Raw genomic sequence first — 20,559 nt, 5'->3', positions numbered from 1 at the left:
GGGCAGCCGGAACGATCCATCTCGAAGGAACATTTTTTTCTAAAACCATTAAACATATTGCTCTGAAATATGGACTACATGTTCAGTGAATATTGCTCTACAAATTTACAATGCTATGTTAAGAAATATTTATTGGTTTTTGCTTTATAATTTTTTAAACAGATTGTTATTTTTCTCTAAAATTTTACACTATTTCTTCTATAGTTCTTGAATTATATAATATTTTTTTACAAATTGTTATAAAAATGAAAGAAAAGAAGTAAACAGTATTTTGTATAAATTTCATTGATGTATTGTTAGCAGTTTCTGAGAAAATGTCCCTCAAAACTGAAACTTTTAAAGTTATGGGAAATGGCTTCCAAAGCTTTTTAACACATACCTGCCCCATATGATGGATTATCAGCATCCTCTTCTTTTTCCAGTGTTAGATTCATTTCACTGGCCTTTTCTTCCCTTTTGCTGCATGTTGTAGGCTTTGTCTCATCTTCCTGCACCTCTTAGTCTTTCTTCATCAGTTAGGCGCATTGTGGAAATTGTGTACTGGTTGGAAACCTAAACGTTTCAGCACATCACATTTGATAATGTTTCCTTCATTGTATGTTGCCACTGCATCATACACTCCAAAATGAAACGTTTTGATCTGTACAAACACTCTTTTGGGAATCCTGATCCAAATTATATTATTTACACCTTCATTTGGATTTTGTTTTCCCATGTAAACACTTTTCCAATAAACTTGGTTGTGATAAATCTCTGAATATGGGCTTAACTACATCAATTACAGCACTTGGCAAACTGTTTTTATGGGCATATTCCTTTCCTGATTGGTACTTACACCTGTGGAACAAAGAGCATGTTGTGGGTGCTCATTTGTTGATGCAGTATGAAAAAATAGTGCCCATACTGCTCTCCTAATATGCTCAATGCTTCTTGTATTTTGCTTAATTGCAGACCCATAATACCTCTGCAGCCGGCCGCGGTGGTCGTGCGGTTCTAGGCGCTCCAGTCCGGAGCCGCGCTGCTGCTACGGCCGCAGGTTCGAATCCTGCCTCGGGCATGGACGTGTGTGATGTCTATAGGTTAGTTAGGTTTAAGTAGTTCTAAGTTCTAGGGGACTGATGACCACAGTAGTTGAGTCCCATAGTGCTCAGAGCCAATACCTCTGCAATCTATCAATTGCTTCGTCTGAGACTCTTCCTCCAAGAGTCTTACCATCACCAAGCTTCTGGGATCCTAATGTCTGCTTTAGTTTGCGCAAGAGAGCCCCCATGCACTTCTGCACATGTCCAATGCACTCCTGTTTTTTAATGTGAATTTCATTGCCATAAGCCGGTTTGAGCTCCTCTGCAGCTCTATATCCCTTAGAATCACCATCTCCTAGATGGTTAGTATATCGTACATTATACCACTCCTGTGATCTGGAGAAAAATGCTTTCACTCCCTCTACTTCCATCGCTTCACTCGTGTCGTGAAAATTTGCTTCACAACTTTCACTATGTTCGTCCTTGGTATTGCCCTTTAGAGATTTATGAACTCTACGTTGCCATGATCCATCTAAAGCAACAGTTAAATCTCTACAATTGCCATTATCTGTCACAGCTTCTTCAACTGCTTTCTTCATTGCTGCTTGAGCAATATCTTCAGCAGAAGATCCCACCAATTCATTATAAAATCCAAACGCGGTTGGTGGTTTTGGCAAGTTCATAATTCCACATAACACTGTCTCTGCAGCACTGCCCCTGCCAGTGCAACACAAGCCATACACTAGCCTAACATTTGTATCATACACCTTCTTTCCACTATTACCACTACGAGGAGTACCGTTAGGATTACGAAACGAAGCTTCTGCAGCACATCTGTTACACGTCAATAACATTTTACATGCCAAACCAATGTGTGAAGTTATTTTCAATTCCAGTCCTCTTTCTTTGCAAACTTGGAATAATACGATATGTTTCAAATATTAGAGAGCAAGGACATGTTAATTATTTTATTTACATCATTACTGTCAATTTCATAGTTTTCTAATTTTTCTTTGCTGTCACAAAGTTTCTTGCTGGAAGAAGTTCTATCTCATTCATTAGGAGTAGTCGGGGAAGAAGTCTGAGCAGCATCTCCCTTCGAAACAACAGAAGATTTCTTCTTCCACTCATTGTGCCATTTCTTAAGCACTCGATTACTGAAACGGGGAATATTGATATCCACAAACCAAATACGTAAAACAGGTACGAGCAAAATTCGTCAAATATGCAAAATTGAACAGCTAAACAACACAAATCAAAATCCGCAAGTCAACACATATGGTATAGTGTTCATGTTTACCGATATGAACAGTCACAGAGATAAAGCCATACAACGTTGGAAACACTGTCTAATTCCGCAAAGATACCCTGCTTGCAGCCAGCGAGCGGCTCTGTCAGAGGTGACACACCAAGTCGCTACAACCGTTTACGCGGCGTGTCGACTTTGCAGCGATAAAAAGTACACTTAGAATTCACTTAGAAGGGTGAAACTTGATTTGTTTTATTCAGAAAACACCAAATAATTTTATAACGAAAAACACAAAACTTTAATTTCGTCATTTTCATCGTTCTGGCTCCCCTCAAACTGCAAAAAATGAAAAAAATTTATAGCAGTTGCAGTCATGAGCTATAAAATGAAGATTCAGTACCAGTTCTGAAAAGAATACAGATTATTGAGAATATAGTTGTGCTGTGCAAAGTGACAATAAATTTTTTTAAAAAGTAATGGGATTGGTGAATTACTAGTATATAAAGGATTTTCAACCAGTTCAAGGAATAATTTTAGCTCGTTAAAGATAAGATTGTGCTGTCTGGACGAAATTATCAGTATATGAGGTGTAAGTAGGCTGTTTATGTTTTCTCTATGTAAGTAGGCTGTTTATGTTTTCTTATTGGCAACGTTACGTAGCGCTCAATATGAAAATCACTGGCTGTGCTGTGTGCAGTCTGTGGCTGCTTTGCATTGTTGTAATTCTCGCCATTGTAGTGTTAGGCAGCTGGATGTGAACAGCGCGTAGCGTTGCGCAGTTGGAGGTGAGCCGCCAGCAGTGGTGGATGTGGGGAGAGAGATGACGGAGATTTGTAATTTGTCATGAACTGCTATATTTATATATGATGATATCAAGGTAAATACATTGTTTGTTCTCTATTAATATCTTTCATTTGCTAACTATCCCTATCAGTAGTTAGTGCCTTCCATAGTTTGATTCTTTTATTTAGCTGGCAGTAGTGGCGCTCGCTGTATTGCAGTAGCTTGAGCAGCGAAGATTTTTGTGAGGTAAGTGATTTGTGAAAGGTATAGTTTAATGTTAGTCAGGGCCATTCTTTTGCAGGGAATTTTGAAAGTCAGATTGCGTTGCGCTAACAAAATATTGTGTGTCAGGTTAAGCACAGCCATATATAAATTGTTCGAAGGGGACGTTTCATAGAGGGAATATGGATTTTTATGAAGATTGTCTTTTCATGTTCAGATGTGCACTAATGAAGGTATGTTAGCTCAGTAGGGTTATTTATCAGGTGTGACTGTGGAATACTTCTCATGTATGGACTGATATATTAAAACAGAGCTAGCAGTATTTACTATTGATTAGTTACGATATATGAGTATATTATGTGATCTGACATGATGATGATACAGTAGAGACAAAAATGTTGAAGATACTAGTGATTATTGATGATGATGGTTAACAGGATAGTGACTAAAATACGTCAGTAAAATCCAATCGTTAGGAATTTTGATGTATGATGAGGAATGAATAGCCTAGGGTTAGAGTTCATGTTAGAAACCCTGTTTTTGTTTACACTGCTTTTCCTTTGCACATATATATTTCACTAACTTGCATGTAGCAAAAAGATCTGAAATTGTAAGTAACACCAATATGATAAATGGCAATAGAGTTGTTTTTATGTGAACTCTTTTGGGTAATAAGGTAGAACTGGTATGTCATACATTTCTGTCTTAGGTATATACACTCCTGGAAATTGAAATAAGAACACCGTGAATTCATTGTCCCAGGAAGGGGAAACTTTATTGACACATTCCTGGGGTCAGATACATCACGTGATCACACTGACAGAACCACAGGCACATAGACACAGGCAACAGAGCATGCACAATGTCGGCACTAGTACAGTGTATATCCACCTTTCGCAGCAATGCAGGCTGCTATTCTCCCATGGAGACGATCGTAGAGATGCTGGATGTAGTCCTGTGGAACGGCTTGCCATGCCATTTCCACCTGGCGCCTCAGTTGGACCAGCGTTCGTGCTGGACGTGCAGACCACGTGAGACGACGCTTCATCCAGTCCCAAACATGCTCAATGGGGGACAGATCCGGAGATCTCGCTGGCCAGGGTAGTTGACTTACACCTTCTAGAGTACGTTGGGTGGCACGGGATACATGCGGACGTGCATAGTCCTCTTGGAACAGCAAGTTCCCTTGCCGGTCTAGGAATGGTAGAACGATGGGTTCGATGACAGTTTGGATGTACCGTGCACTATTCAGTGTCCCCTCGACGATCACCAGTGGTGTACGGCCAGTGTAGGAGATCGCTCCCCACACCATGATGCCGGGTGTTGGCCCTGTGTGCCTCGGTCGTATGCAGTCCTGATTGTGGCGCTCACCTGCACGGCGCCAAACATGCATACGACCATCATTGGCACCAAGGCAGAAGCGACTCTCATCGCTGAAGACGACACGTCTCCATTCGTCCCTCAATTCACGCCTGTCGCGACACCACTGGAGGCCGGCTGCACGATGTTGGGGCGTGAGCAGAAGACGGCCTAACGGTGTGCGGGACCATAGCCCAGCTTCATGGAGACGGTTGCGAATGGTCCTCGCCGATACCCCAGGAGCAACAGTGTCCCTAATTTGCTGGGAAGTGGCGGTGCAGTCCCCTACGGCACTGCATAGGATCCTACGGTCTTGGCGTGCATCCGTGCGTCGCTGCGGTCCGGTCTCAGGTCGACGGGCACGTGCACCTTCCGCCGACCACTGGCGACAACATCGATGTACTGTGGAGACCTCACGCCCCACGTGTTGAGCAATTCGGCGGTACGTCCACCCAACCTCCCGCATGCCCACTATACGCCCTCGCTCAAAGTCCGTCAACTGCACATACGGTTCACGTCCACGCTGTCGCGGCATGCTACCAGTGTTAAAGACTGCGATGGAGCTCTGTATGCCACGGCAAACTGGCTGACACTGACGGCGGCGGTGCACAAATGCTGCGCAGCTAGCGCCATTCGACGGCCAACACCGCGGTTCCTGGTGTGTCCGCTGTGCCGTGCGTGTGATCATTGCTTGTACAGCCCTCTCGCAGTGTCCGGAGCAAGTATGGTGGGTCTGACACACCGGTGTCAATGTGTTCTTTTTTCCATTTCCAGGAGTGTATTATGTCTTGTGACTTTTTTTGATTGGATGCTTATAGCATATCAGAACATCATCCCATTTAAGTGTCTACGTTTTTTGTAACTAACTACACACATCTTATGTTTTCAGGTCAGATAATGACAGACTTGGTCTCATAGATATATATGAAAACGAGTTTAGCGAACAATTCACATATTCCAGATTTATGATATACAGTTGCAGATAGGATCTGTTGTTGAATAGTAGTTTTTATTAAGGTACCAGGCAGAGACAGATGTATTTTCTGGTAAAATAATTGTTTCCAAGATATATTTGCTACTAATCGATGATGTTTTCTTCCTTTTACCATTGTTGCGTTTATTAATTAGTTTTATTGTCCTGGCCAAGGTTATCAAATGTTTATAATCTTGTTGCATAATATTCTATTGTACTGTATGTTAACAGGGGGCACTAGAAACGATGGAGAGGATTATTGTGCAGTTTTGCCCCCAGTGGACCCCAACAGGGAAGGTCTGACACCAGACGAGTATAACCCCAATGTTTGCATGGTAGAGTAATGGTGATGTATGTGTACGTGGAGATGTTTGTGCAGCAACCATCGACATAGTGTAGCTGAGGCGGGATAAGGGGAACCAGCTGGCATTCGCCAAGGCAGATGGAAAACCACCTAAAAACCATCCACAGACTGACTGGCCAGTTCACTGGACCTCAACACAAGTCTGCTAGGTGGATTTGTGCCGGGGACCAGGCGCTCCCTCTCACTCTGGAAAGCCATCTGTTACACCTCATGGCTAACCAGGTGGGCTGCATAATATTACTATTCCTTAACATAGCTTTGCCTCTCTTGTATTTATCCATTACACAATCATTGCTGCACGAACAAACTTTTGACACTGTTGTCTTATTTGCATTTTGAGATGGCACAGATAGCTTGCAAGTTTGTTATCACATACTTGGCTTTAATTGTTGCATTGCTTTTATGATGAAACTTTTGTGTACAATTTGTCTTAGCCTAAGAATGTGTTCTTCATTTTGTTTTGTGGCTTACCATAATGATATTTTGTTGCATATGTGTGGGATCAGATATTTTGCTGTGTTTCCTTTGTGATGAAATATTTGTCATTTTTGTATACATATGACAATGAATTTGGCTTAATGAATTTGGCTGTATTGCTTTCCTGATGAACTATTTATGTGCATATGTGTATAACATGAAGCCTATAATTTTATGAGACCTTACTTAGGATAATCATTTTCTGTTAGAGGCTATAAATAAGGTAAATGTCATGATACAATATAATTACGAAAAATGGGTATAGGAAGAGAGAAAGTTGAAAATATAGCAGCTGCACTTAGGATGAGAGAGATGTGACAAAAAACAAAGTGTAGTAAGATGTGTCAGTAGGAATTTCAAATAAAATTTGACACATGCTGTGGTGGAAGGAAGATAATGTTAATTGTTATAAGGAAAAATAAATGAATTTAGGTAGGTTTAACAATTATTATATTATATGGTTATGATGAAGTGACAACGATATGATTAAACTGGCATGAAATGTATTATTATATGAGCATAATGTTTTTGGCAGATAAACTGAGTTAAAGGTATTATGAGAAAAGAATAACGATTCAGAGAAACCATGCAATCAGTACAGAAGTCAGAAAGATGATCAGTACATGACACTAGGATAAAATATCACACAAATTGACAGACACTTTGACTCTGAAGAGCACTTAATTCCCTCCACTTTTCCTTTGCATGAACCATGATTCTTTTCTTTGTTTGTGCTTTATTTCCTGTCTGTTAACTGTCTTCCTGTTATGCTGTGGGTGGGTGTGTGTGAGTGTGTGTGTATGTTTTTATGTAAGTGTTTTTATTAGCATTGTTCCTGAGTTTTGCATGTCAGTTGTTAGTTCTGAGTAACTATATGTCTTCTCTAACATTAGATCTATTATTGAGTGCACACTACGCTTTCTTGTACATTTTCATTGCCATTTGTAACTATTAGAAGGTAATGATGTTTAGTCAGTTCCTCCTTTTGTTAACTTTACTTTCTATCAGGCACACAATATTGCATAATTCTTTCTGTATGTTGATATTTTCTGATCACACAGACTATTATAATCTGCAAATGTTCATGTTTTCTATGTAACTTTCATCTTAAATTTCCAGGCAATGCTATTGTACTATTTCAGATATTTGCTAGGAATAAGATAATTTGTTAGAGAGACAGTACTCTATGTGCAGTTTACATAGCTTATTTGTAACGCTAATCACAAGTTCAATGAAGTTTCCAGGGATTAGAATAAGTCCTGCACATACTTAAATGAAATAGGTGAACTTAGTTTATCTTCCACACATATGCTGCACATACGGGTTATTAATTTTTCTATTGTCAATGTAACACTGCCTCCCTGAGTCTGTTCACATCTGTCTGTACGTTTACAGCAAATCTTCCGAGTGTTGTCAGCAATGGAAATTTAATTACCTTATGATGAAAGTTCTCTTTTAAATAATTAAAAATAATATATAGTGAACAGTCTTTTTATGTAATTTAAATATGACTGAATCACTGTTTCTGATTGAGCTGTAATAATAAATGAACTGTCATAATGAAACTTGTACTGTCATAATGTGAAAGTAAAGCTGCACTATAATGATAATTAATTGTTGTAATGGAAACAGAAGTCTTTCATACTGTAGAAGTTAGCAATCTGACTGTAAGAATTTTGAACAGTATATACTGCCTGAATAATGAACTTTGACATAAAACCTACAGTAATTGGTTTTGAAAAACTGATCACAAAAACTGTCCCTGAATGATTTAAGTTGTTCCCGAATGAATAAAGACAAAAAATCAAAATACTTAGTCCTTACCTCAATTCTTCACAAACCTGTATGACGTGTTGCAGTACTGCTCTCTCTTGTACGCCACTACGCTAAAGCTTCAATTTACTGTATCTACACAAAGACAGTCGAGAGATGCAATGAGTTCTCTGTTAACTGAAAATCGAACAGTTTTTCGAACACACTTGGTTCCATGATCCATTTTAAATTGTAAGAGGAAGGTTGGTAAGAAAATGAAATATGCACATAAATGTCAACACTAAGTTTTTTGTATACTGTGGAATAGCGCTCAAGGCACATTTTAAATTTAGTGAACTTCTTAACATCCAGACAATACACTTTTCTGTCTCTCAAATCTAGCAACTCTCAGTACAATATCAAAGTTGGTCCGCTGACACAGCAATAATGAAAAAATGTAACATCATTAGAATATTTAGCTCTGATACTCCATTACACTTCTTCCTATACAAAGCAGTTTCCGTTACAATCTTGATATAATGATGTTGATTGAACAAATTGATAAATTGAGATACCAAATTTTAAACGTAATTTTGCTACTGCTTCCTCACAGTAACACAGCTTAACATTGTCTGCTTGCTCACTCTAATACAGCTAAACATAGTCTGCTGCACTGCACCTTCCCACACATCAGAGATAATAACTTAACTTCTGCGATATAGCTTTACAACATCGCTGCTCGCTCATAATCGATTCAGCTACCAAAATTATACATGACACCTATTATTACCCTGCAGCCCGGTGGCCCAAAATTTCACAGGCAAGCTGATGTCAGTGAGATTGCTGAGACTGGGAAATTTTACTTTCTGAAAACAATATTCTGATAGAAAGATGTAGAAAGGTGAGTACAAAAGTTTGAAGATACAATACGAATACAGAGGTAATAATAAAACTATACATGACAGAAAATAAATACAAAGTATTGATCCACATGAACAGTTACATGACTGAAAGTAAATACAAACAGTTGTATAAGTGAAAATAGGTCCAAATCATTGCTGGACATAAACAGTTTCATAATTGAAAATGGGTACAAATCATTGTTGAACATAAACATATCGTTACCAGTATAGTATTTGCTAAATATTTGCGTACACTCACAGTTGTTCAGACTGTATTACATCTGTAGACTGTTAGTACAGAGAGCTGATAGAATACATATATGCACCGCACATACTAACGTTCTAAGCACAAAGAAAATGTTTCTGACCACCCTGGGTTGTGGCATGAAAAGTGTCCTCAGAACAATAAAAGTTGTAAATAACTGCCAATCATAAGTGTGTAGGCAAACTATATGACACACTGCAGGAAAATCTTGTATTCCCACAGACAATGACAGTACAAATATTATTTGAAAAGCACAGTGAGACAAGCTTGCAGACCCACTGGCACTGGTAAAACTGACCATTTCAGAATAATCTTGCAGTCCTGCTGGCACCAACATCAGACGTTAGCAGTGATGAGGATGTTGGAAGATATGAATGTGTTAAAAAAGTTGTCCATCGACACTGTAGCAAGAACCTAACCACTCATTACAAACATGTCTCCACTTGACATCGACAGCATGTATAATCTTCAGTGCAGGACAGGCCGATCACAAGTCAGGGTATAAGAGTCTACAGTCTCTGATCAAATAAAATATGAGAGCTAACAGCAGCTCCCAGTTAAAGTATTTCAATATCTGTGCAGAGTGCAAATAAAGTACAAACGCTACATATAAAACAAGAGGGTATGTCCAGGCAATGAAATACAATGGTGAACTAGTATACTTATTAAATTGAGAAACAAAATGAGAAAGGTATTACCTTAAAGAGAGAAAAAACAGAACACAGTACGTTTTAACACTGATGAAATGGCTAAAAGTAAGCAAATAATCAGTTTTTCAAAAGTATTAACAAACGCCACATTTCAGAGTAATGTGCAAGCTTAGGTGATATGTGAAAAGAATTTTTGACCTTAAATAGGAAAAATATCAGAATACAGAACATCTTAACACTAAAGAAGTGGCTTAAAACTAAGCTAATAATCAAGAGAGCAATATCAGCAAGAAAAGAGTATGCTTGAAGTCCAGTATGTCATAGTAGATACGAATGGCATGGGAACACCCTGTTACATTCAGTGTAATGTGCAAACTTAGTTGCAGTATGACCAGATACGTCACATACAAAGTTATAGAGGTGACATGTGGAAAACAGTTATCAAGAGAAAAGTATGTAGCATTTGGTAACACGAGTAACACAGTTCCTTGAAACAGTTGTTGTATATATTCAGAGAATTGTGCAAACATAGTTGCCTTATGACAATATACTTCCCATATGATTGCACGAACATCAAGGTAACATTAACATAAAAACATTAACATAAAAAATATTTATACTAATATCTAGGCTATGTCTGCAGATTAAACACACACAAGAGAAAAATAGGTGCTCCACTAACTATGGGAACAAATAGGACATGAGGAGAAAAAGGAAGGTTTGTATAGTGCGCTAGGACTATTGTACCTGTGGAAAGAAGTAATTTAAAGTCATTCGTCGTGCAACAGTCAACATAGCAACAAGAAGAATTTGGCCAAAATAATGAATATATTTCAGACTTGAGAAGATAATTACCATCACATAGCAGAAAAAGAGGAATCACCAGGCAACAAGAATTTATGTCTCCAACCACAAATCACCATAGAGAAAAAGAAATCAAGTCTAGCAAAGCAACAAATCACTTAAAAAGTAACCCTAATCTCACACCATCGATATCAGAAAAAAATATCATCATGAAATCCCAAGAAAATATCATCATCCACACCAAGTCTCTTCTTAATATAATAGCTTCAAAAGAAATAAATCATAAAGGTTCATTGTAATACTAGAAATACGTGCAGAGTTTCATAAACGCCATAACATTTGCCGACAAAGGCAGAGCATGAGCTATTCTCAATCCAGTTAGACCCGTTAAAAATAGATTGGTACAAATTTTGAAAACTAATCAGGTGCAAAACAATGATTCATGGTCTGCCAAGGCGTCAGCCACATGACCATTACCTGAATGCTGACTATTTACTTCTGTATGTACCAAGCTGACTGTACTACGCTACTCAAGTATATAAATCTCTTACTCCTTAACAAAATTAGGGTAAGACGATGGAAAAATGAAACATTTTCAAGCACAAGGTGGGTCTCCAACAGTTAAGTGCATAGGATTAAAATATTATAGTGGCAAAAAAATTGCAAGACTAAGGTTCACTGTAAACATAAAAAAATATGTCATGGTCTATAATATAGCTGCCTATAGGTAATAAAGCAAATGCAAACCAATCTACTATGTGTATAAAGTATAAGACAAATAAAGCATTGTATGACCTGCATAAAATATTCTTGAAAAGACAAAGCATGAGTATGGAAAATGATAAGACAATAGATTCCACAAGAACAAATAGTGAAGATAAAGCAGTAGTTTATTGTTAGGCAAGGAAAAAAAGTCATTGTACATATTAGTAATTAGACCATAAATGTATACTGCTGTAAGATGTAGCATGGTATGTAGCCTGTTGCGTTACTCTCATAGAGAAAAAGTATTACTAAGTATATCGAGGGTTTTATGAAAATTTAAAGAAAGTGACAACTGCATATCATACAAAAGAAACGAAGTGTAGTAGCAAATAGCTGTAAGACAGTTACCATTGTCAACCTGCCATGACTGATTCAAACTCATCTCTTATGATTATAAAAGAGAAATATCATCATGTGAAATAAAATCGACAACGAAAACAGGATCATTAAGCCCTAACCATTACCTCAATACTATTCTCCATCTCATTAGTAACTTCACATAACACATCATATACGTAAGCCACATCAATCATAATCATATACCTCATTAAATATCATCAGAAATCATTATCATCAAATACACAAATATGCAGTAAACTTCATAATAGCCGGCCGTTGTGGCCGAGCGGCTCTATTCGCTTCAGTCTGGAACCGTGCGACCGCTATGGTCGCAGGTTCGAATCCTGCCTCGGGCATGAATGTGTGTGATATCCTAAGGTTAGTTAGGTTTAAGTAGTTCTATGGGACTGATGACCTCAGATGTTAAATCCCATAGTGCTCAGAGCCATTTGAACCATTTTTGAACTTCGTAATACAACTCATGTGAAATACACCAAAATAAAATTCCCTGTTCTGTCTACATCAGTTGTCTCCCACACGAAAAACACCTAACAGCCATAAGTATGAAACACCAATACTGTACACACAACACTTGCAATGACAAAAGATCATGAGAAGAAGAAAGTGTAGCTCTGAGGAAATATTCCTTCTGACAGTAGACAAAAATGAATGAAGGTAACAGGCTGTAGAAAGCATCAGACAAATGGTAGAAAATTCTCCTGAGAAACAGAAAAGTAAATCCAAATATAAATGCAAGTCCCAAGTTATAAGATAAGAAAAATAGACTACAGTGATATCAGTCCGGTAGTAATCCAGATAACAGTGTAAGTGTGTTGTCTGTAAAGCTGTGTATGTGTGTCCTATTCATAGAACTCCTTGGTAAGTCACAAAATCAGGGAAAATCGCAAATTATAAAACAAGAAATGACAAAGTAGGTTTTGGTCATACCAATCCGATAGTAAACAACTTCTCAGTGTAGGTACTTCGTCTGTAAAGCTCTGTGAGTGTGTCCTATTCGTGAAATTCTTTGACACTCGTAATATGGTGTACACCCATACTGCTTCTGGTTCTCAAACTTTCCACTTCCAAAGTATTCGAATGACAAATGCGAAGAATTCTGCACATCTGGAGAATGCGATGTACCCTGTCTTGGAGCGGCGTCGGCATCATCTGACGCCTGGTCCGCTAATCATAGTTGCGTGGGGCGCTGGCAGCTGCGCCTTCAATGATTTGAACTGCGCGCTGGGGTTCTGAACGATTTTGATTACGTTGTCACTGGTGAAGATTTGAGTCTGGTTAATTTAAGCATAAAGTCTGGTTGTTATTAAAGTGCCCTTTATTCCTGTAATTATGATCAAAATTTCTATTTCCCCGACTTATTCCTATTGTGACCTTGAAAATGTTGGACAATGCCACAATAGTTATGCTGGTACGGTTGATGCCTACATTTACGTAAATCGTTCCTGTGTACAGAATTTTACCAGAATCATTTTGCGAGAATAACTGCTGCTGTGACAGCTGTTGCGGCCAATACTGATTTCTGTTTTGTCCGGAATTAACATATTGCTGACTGGACTGCTGAAGATTGTGATTCTTCTGTTGGTAGTTATTAGGAAGACTTTCGTTCTGGTGAAAATGTCGTTGCTGAATACCATTAAAATTCTGGTTGTTGTTGTCAAAATTTCTGTTACGTCTTTCATTCCCAAAATAGTCACTCATATTGTGATTCAAAAACGTACCAGAACGACCACCGTTGTGTTTGTAGTGAAAACTGCGATTGTTGTTAGAAAAATTATTTTTATTCTTCTGCTGAGAAAACGAGTGGCCCATTTTAAGTAACAGTACAACGTCACGAAAAGCATGTATGTTAGGTGTTTGTTGACCTACTCTTAACGCACATATCAAATTTCCTGGAAGTTTTGAAATACAGAGGTGGTTCAAGCCTGACGAGCTGAATAGCTCAAGTAAATGCTGGTTTTGTTGTAACATGTATTCAAAGTATTGTGTTAAGTTTCAAAATTCGAGTTGTCGAAATTCGGTAAATTTACCAATTTGTCTCTTACAGCACATTGTTGCGTCTCAGACCAGTACGCTGCGATGAAAGCACTTTGGGAATTCTTCAAATGAAAATCATTGGCGTGCAATGGATCGCGTTCTCGTCTATGGTACCCCTTCCAAAACAGCTACAAATAAATTCTAATTTATGAGAGACAGGCCAGCTTGGCCGCAAAGAAAAAGTAAATTACTGAATCTAGTCCAAGGGATGTAGACAATTAGGACCATTACGAAATACTTTGAATTTCCTGACAGATAAAAAAAGCTTGTAGTCAAATCCGTCGATTCCAAAATTATCAAAAGAATGCTGTAGGCCGGAAAAGGAGCGAGAGTTGTGACGTTATTGCAGAAAGTTTCTTTCTCTAACTGGTTTAATAAGCTGAGGTTGAGGAGAATGTTCTATATTCTGATCGATACAATGCGTGGCAATGTTATGTGAGCCGTCCTGAGAAATGGTATAGTTCCTATTGTCAGACAAGCGAGCATTAAGTTTATTAAGTTGCTGTGTGATTTGACAATTAATTTGCAGCTGTCCCTATCCAAAGTTTTCAAGTGGTTGAAATTCTTCAGCGTCAGTGAAGCGTACCGGTTGTGTGCCTTCAGAGTGATTGTCATGATTCAATTTTAATTGTGCTACTGTGTCAGTGAGTTCATAATATTCGGCTTTCAGACTGTCGTATTGATCGAGAATGGTGGTAGTATCATCCTTACGTGACTGTAACTGAACAGCATGTACAGCATGGCTACGCGTTTCCTTTTGTAGCGTAGCAACAATTTCACATGGTACCGACTATCTAATTTTAGCAATAAGTAGGGCTTTGTCTTGCCGCTCACCTTCAGAAAAAAATGGTACAAATGGCTCTGAGCACTATGGGACTTGACTTCTAAGGTCATCAGTCCCATAGAACTTAGAACTACTTAAACCTAACTAACCTAAGGACATCACACACGTCCATGCCCGAGGCAGGATTCGGACCTGCGACCGTAGCGGTCGCGCAGTTCCAGACTGTAGCGCCTAGAACCGCTCGGTCACCCAGACCGGCCCATCTTCAGATATGGTATGAAGATGTTCATCAATGGCTACTTCTCTGTCTGACACACGTTGACTGAGGTTGTCATGAGCTGTAGTTAGTACGCTCAAACAAGATGTGACATTGGTAACCTCAGTTGAAACATCGTTTATAAGGTCTGTTAAAGTTTTATGGCTGCCTGTTAGTTCGGCAGAGAGTGCTTTCTGGTTCCGACAGAGAGCATCTAAAGATTTTTATGCTCTTCGAATTTCTGATTAAGCTCTTCCAAATGTGTAGCCTGTGCATAAAAACACTCTGTAAGAGATTCATAATTTTTAGTACATTTGTCATTAAGTTCTTGAAATTGCTTCGTAAGGGACTCGATACTGTTTTTAAGTTCGTCAAAACGAGTGGACTGTTCATCAAAACGTTTCGTAAGTGCCTTGATATTTCTTCAAAATTCTCGGTAAAACAAGTGGATTGTTCCTTAAAACGTTTATTATTTTCGTCACATAATATTTTAATAGCTTGCAACAGGCGTACAAAATCTGATTGACAAAAGGAATGGAAATTGTTGGTTGTCAGAGAAAAGTTTTGTCGAGGCTGGGGGTCGGATTTTGTCAAAGGGAGTGAATCTTCAATATTACTATACTCAGAAAACAAAAGATCAGTATTACGACAAATATTAATATCGGAATGTTGAGTTATGTCAGAATCAAGAGTGTGTACAATGTACATTGATTGACTACCCCGTTGTAAAAATACAGCTTCATCCATTATTACGTCAGAAATATGGTTAATATTAGTAGCAACAGAATGATCAGCAAAGGTATTATTTCTGTCGGTCGGATTTTGCGAATCATATTTTTGAGATTTCATCGTATTGCCTGATTTGCTGACAAACGTACCAGGCAGCATGATAATAGAGAAATATATAAAGATATTATAGACGTAATAAACAACGTCGAAAACAATAAATGTCTAATTTGAAAAGAGATGTAGAGTATTCGTACAGGAATTCACGTTGCGCCAAAATTGTAATAATAAATGAGACAGAGCAGTACACAATTTCTGACTGTTTCTCAATATATTCCTACGTCGCCTGTACCGTACAAGGACATCTCGAGAAAGTTCTCTTTTAAAGAAAATAAAGAACAATATATAGTGAAAGTTCTCTTTAAAGTAATTAAAAATATGTCTTAAGTACTTTTTCAGTTTGCATGCCCTGTTCTGCAATAATAAACTGTCACAATTAAACTTCTACTGGCGTAATGTGAAAGTAAAGCTGCACTGTAATAATAGTTAATGGTCGTAATGAAAATGGAATTCCTTAAAACTGTAAAAGTTAGCAATCTGCAAGAATTTTGAACAGTATGAACTGACTGACTAATGAACTTTGAAATAAAACCCACATTAACTGGTTTTGCAAAACTGATCACAAACAATGTCTCTGAATGACTTCATTTGGTCGTGAATAGTAAAGAAAAAAAATCAAAATACTTAGTCCTTAGCTCAATTCTGCACAAACCTGGATAATGTGTTGCAATACTGTTATGTCTTGTACGCCACTATACTAAAGCTGCAATTTACTGTATCTACACAGAGACATTCGAGAGGTGCAGTGAGTCCTCTGTTAATTGCAAATCGAACTGTTTCTCGAACACATTTGGTTCTATGATCTATTAAAAATTCTAAGAGAAATTTTGGTAAAAGAAACGAAATATGTGCATAAATCGCAACAGTAAGTTTTTTTATATACCATGAAAAAGTGCTCTAGGCAGATTTTAAATTTAGTGAACTTCTTAACATCCAAACAATAGACTTTCCTATCTCTCAGACCTAGTAACTCTTAGTACATTAATTCGATGACGCAACAATAGTGAAAAAATGTAACATCATTATAAATTTTACCTCTGATACAGTGTTAATCTTCTTCCTTCACAAACCAGTTTCTGTTACAATTTTGGTATAATGATGTTGATTGAACAAATTGATGATTTGAGACATTAAATGTGAAATGCAGTATTGCCATTGCTTCCTCATAGTAACACTGCTTAACATTGTCTGCTTCCTCGCTCTAATACAGCTAAACATGGTCTGCTGCACTGCGCCCTCGCACACATCGGAGAAAATAATTTCTATGATGCTGCTTTACAACATCGCTGCTCGCTCACAATCGAATCAGATGACAAAATTATACATGATGCCTATCAATGGGCTGCTCCTAAGCCTGAAACAATTTTAATATTCTTCTGCTTTGTTGACCTGCTGGATCTGTAGAATCAGCGCTAAATGGTCAGCCTCCTGATCGGTGGCCATACATCAAGAAATGTAACAATATTGCGCTAGTTGCCTTCCTTTTCTTGACCACCAGAGCAATCTCAATGAACAGTAAAAGTATCTTCACTGGTGCCGAGTAACATAACATTTTATCTTCAATTGTATTCACATACTAGCCTAAAGATTAGTGATATGAGACTTTAAAGAAAAACTTTTATTGTCAGTTGTACAACAATTACCTACAATCTATAGAACCCAGCAAATAGTTTGTATGTTTTCTCCCTATGCAAAGACAATCTTCATATGTTTAAAACAATCAGAGCATTTTTTGTGTATTTTGTAACTCCGTTCCTCACACTTATAATGTTATTTATGCTTCTAACTTATTGTACACAATTCTATGTAACTTTAAAAAAAATTCATTTCCTTGCCTTAACACTGCTAACACACCCTGTATGAAATTTTTTCCGGAGGGCAGACTATAATGTAAGGTTTTCATCTGTTTTGTGCTATTGTAAAAAAATTCACCTTTACTTACTGGGGCAAAGATGAACGAGTACATGGCAGTAGTAGTGAATAAGACCCTTGACTCTGTGTTTAGTTTTATCTGATGTTGACTTCTTAGTCAGTCAATTTACACAATTGACTGACTAAGAAGTCAACATCAGATAAAACTGAGACGTTCTTATTTGAGGTACAGTAGCAAGCAGCTGAGTTTCTCAAAGAATGAGATTTGTTTTCTGTGAATCTGGGATAATCCATCTAGAATACTATTATGGAGTTTAAAAGTGACATGTAATGCTTTGTTGTTCTTATTATTGACAGAAAAGATTTTGGAGGATTTTTAAAGACATTTTTTAGGTTTCTCTGTATCGAGAGAATTTTGTAATTGTTAGAGTCTTCTTATAGTTATGCAGTCTTTATAATAACAGTTTTATTTCCCAAAAACGATTTTCTTCAAAGTAAAACCCACCTACCGTCTGTGCATTGCACCTTACACCATTCACAGCAACAGATTGTTTCTGGCAAAAAGAATGTAGAGTAGATCATTTATCTTTAGCTGTTGCAACTGCTGATTTTTATTCGCTTTCGACAACATCAATACTCTACGCACAAGAACAAATGCTCAGCAAACCCCAAGTATCTTTTATTTCAGAAAAGACCTCACCTTGCATTCTTGTGTGTAGTCAGGATTGTCAGGTATCGTATTAGCTAGTACATTAATTCTGTGTGAACAGAGTTAGTAATTTCAGAGTTATTTTCTTCAAAATACAGAAGTAATTTATTTTTTGTGGATTTTCCAACTCTAACGTTGTACTATATATTACGCAACGTTCATAATGTGCTTCAGTACTGAGTTTTAATTATATAATTTTCATTTAGCACACAATTAGTTTGTTTTGCACATTTAATTAGATTCACTCTCTTTATTTCAACTTTTGCATTTCATGAAATTTAAACTTTTATTTCACGACTCTGTTCACATGCACAACACAGGGCCCACCAACGGTCAGTTTTTCTTAGGAACTGAATACGTTACCTAAAGTACATGTAGCATGAAGAGAATGTTTTCAGAATCGATGTGTTCAGTTCTTCTAGATGCAGAAAATTTAACTTAATAGAAAGTTTTAAGTACAGTTTCGGAATGCTGATCCACCAATTGCTTCAATACTAGATCATAATTCCAATGTGAAATGGGATGTCTACTCAAAGCTACTTAATTTAAGCCTGATATTCAGTATTTAAAATACATTGCCAAATCCGTTGTAACCACGCCGACCCTGCGATAGGTGCGGGATTATGGCGTACGCGAAAGAAAGAAAGAAAGATTCAGTATTTAAAATGTTATGTGGTGGGTTCTTACGAATGATTGCCCTAGCTGTAGCAACACCGCTTCTACACTCCTGGAAATTGAAATAAGAACACCGTGAATTCATTGTCCCAGGAAGGGGAAACTTTATTGACACATTCCTGGGGTCAGATACATCACATGATCACACTGACAGAACCACAGGCACATAGACACAGGCAACAGAGCATGCACAATGTCGGCACTAGTACAGTGTATATCCACCTTTCGCAGCAATGCAGGCTGCTATTCTCCCATGGAGACGATCGTAGAGATGCTGGATGTAGTCCTGTGGAACGGCTTGCCATGCCATTTCCACCTGGCGCCTCAGTTGGACCAGCGTTCGTGCTGGACGTGCAGACCGCGTGAGACGACGCTTCATCCAGTCCCAAACATGCTCGATGGGGGACAGATCCGGAGATCTTGCTGGCCAGGGTAGTTGACTTACACCTTCTAGAGCACGTTGGGTGGCACGGGATACATGCGGACGTGCATTGTCCTGTTGGAACAGCAAGTTCCCTTGCCGGTCTAGGAATGGTAGAACGATGGGTTCGATGACGGTTTGGATGTACCGTGCACTATTCAGTGTCCCCTCGACGATCACCAGTGGTGTATGGCCAGTGTAGGAGATCGCTCCCCACACCATGATGCTGGGTGTTGGCCCTGTGTGCCTCGGTCGTATGCAGTCCTGATTGTGGCGCTCACCTGCACGGCGCCAAACACGCATACGACCATCATTGGCACCAAGGCAGAAGCGACTCTCATCGCTGAAGACGACACGTCTCCATTCGTCCCTCCATTCACGCCTGTCGCGACACCACTGGAGGCGGGCTGCACGATGTTGGGGCGTGAGCGGAAGACGGCCTAACGGTGTGCGGGACCGTAGCCCAGCTTCATGGAGACGGTTGCGAATGGTCCTCGCCGATACCCCAGGAGCAACAGTATCCCTAATTTGCTGGGAAGTGGCGGTGCGGTCCCCTACGGCACTGCGTAGGATCCTACGGTCTTGGCGTGCATCCGTGCGTCGCTGCGGTCCGGTCCCATGTCGACGGGCACGTGCACCTTCCGCCGACCACTGGCGACAACATCGATGTACTGTGGAGACCTCACGCCTCACGTGTCGAGCAATTCGGCGGTACGTCCACCCGGCCTCCCGCATGCCCACTATACGCCCTCGCTCAAAGTCCGTCAACTGCACATACGGTTCACGTCCACGATGTCGCGGCATGCTACCAGTGTTAAAGACTGCGATGGAGCTCTGTATGCCACGGCAAACTGGCTGACACTGACGGCGGCGGTGCACAAATGTTGCGCAGCTAGCGCCATTCGACGGCCAACACCGCGGTTCCTGGTGTGTCCGCTGTGCCGTGCGTGTGATCATTGCTTGTACAGCCCTCTCGCAGTGTCCGGAGCAAGTATGGTGGGTCTGACACACCGGT

This window comes from Schistocerca americana, chromosome 7 (assembly GCF_021461395.2).
Source record: "Schistocerca americana isolate TAMUIC-IGC-003095 chromosome 7, iqSchAmer2.1, whole genome shotgun sequence".
Lineage (NCBI taxonomy): Eukaryota > Metazoa > Arthropoda > Insecta > Orthoptera > Acrididae > Schistocerca > Schistocerca americana.
Note: the sequence above shows the minus strand (reverse complement) of the source record.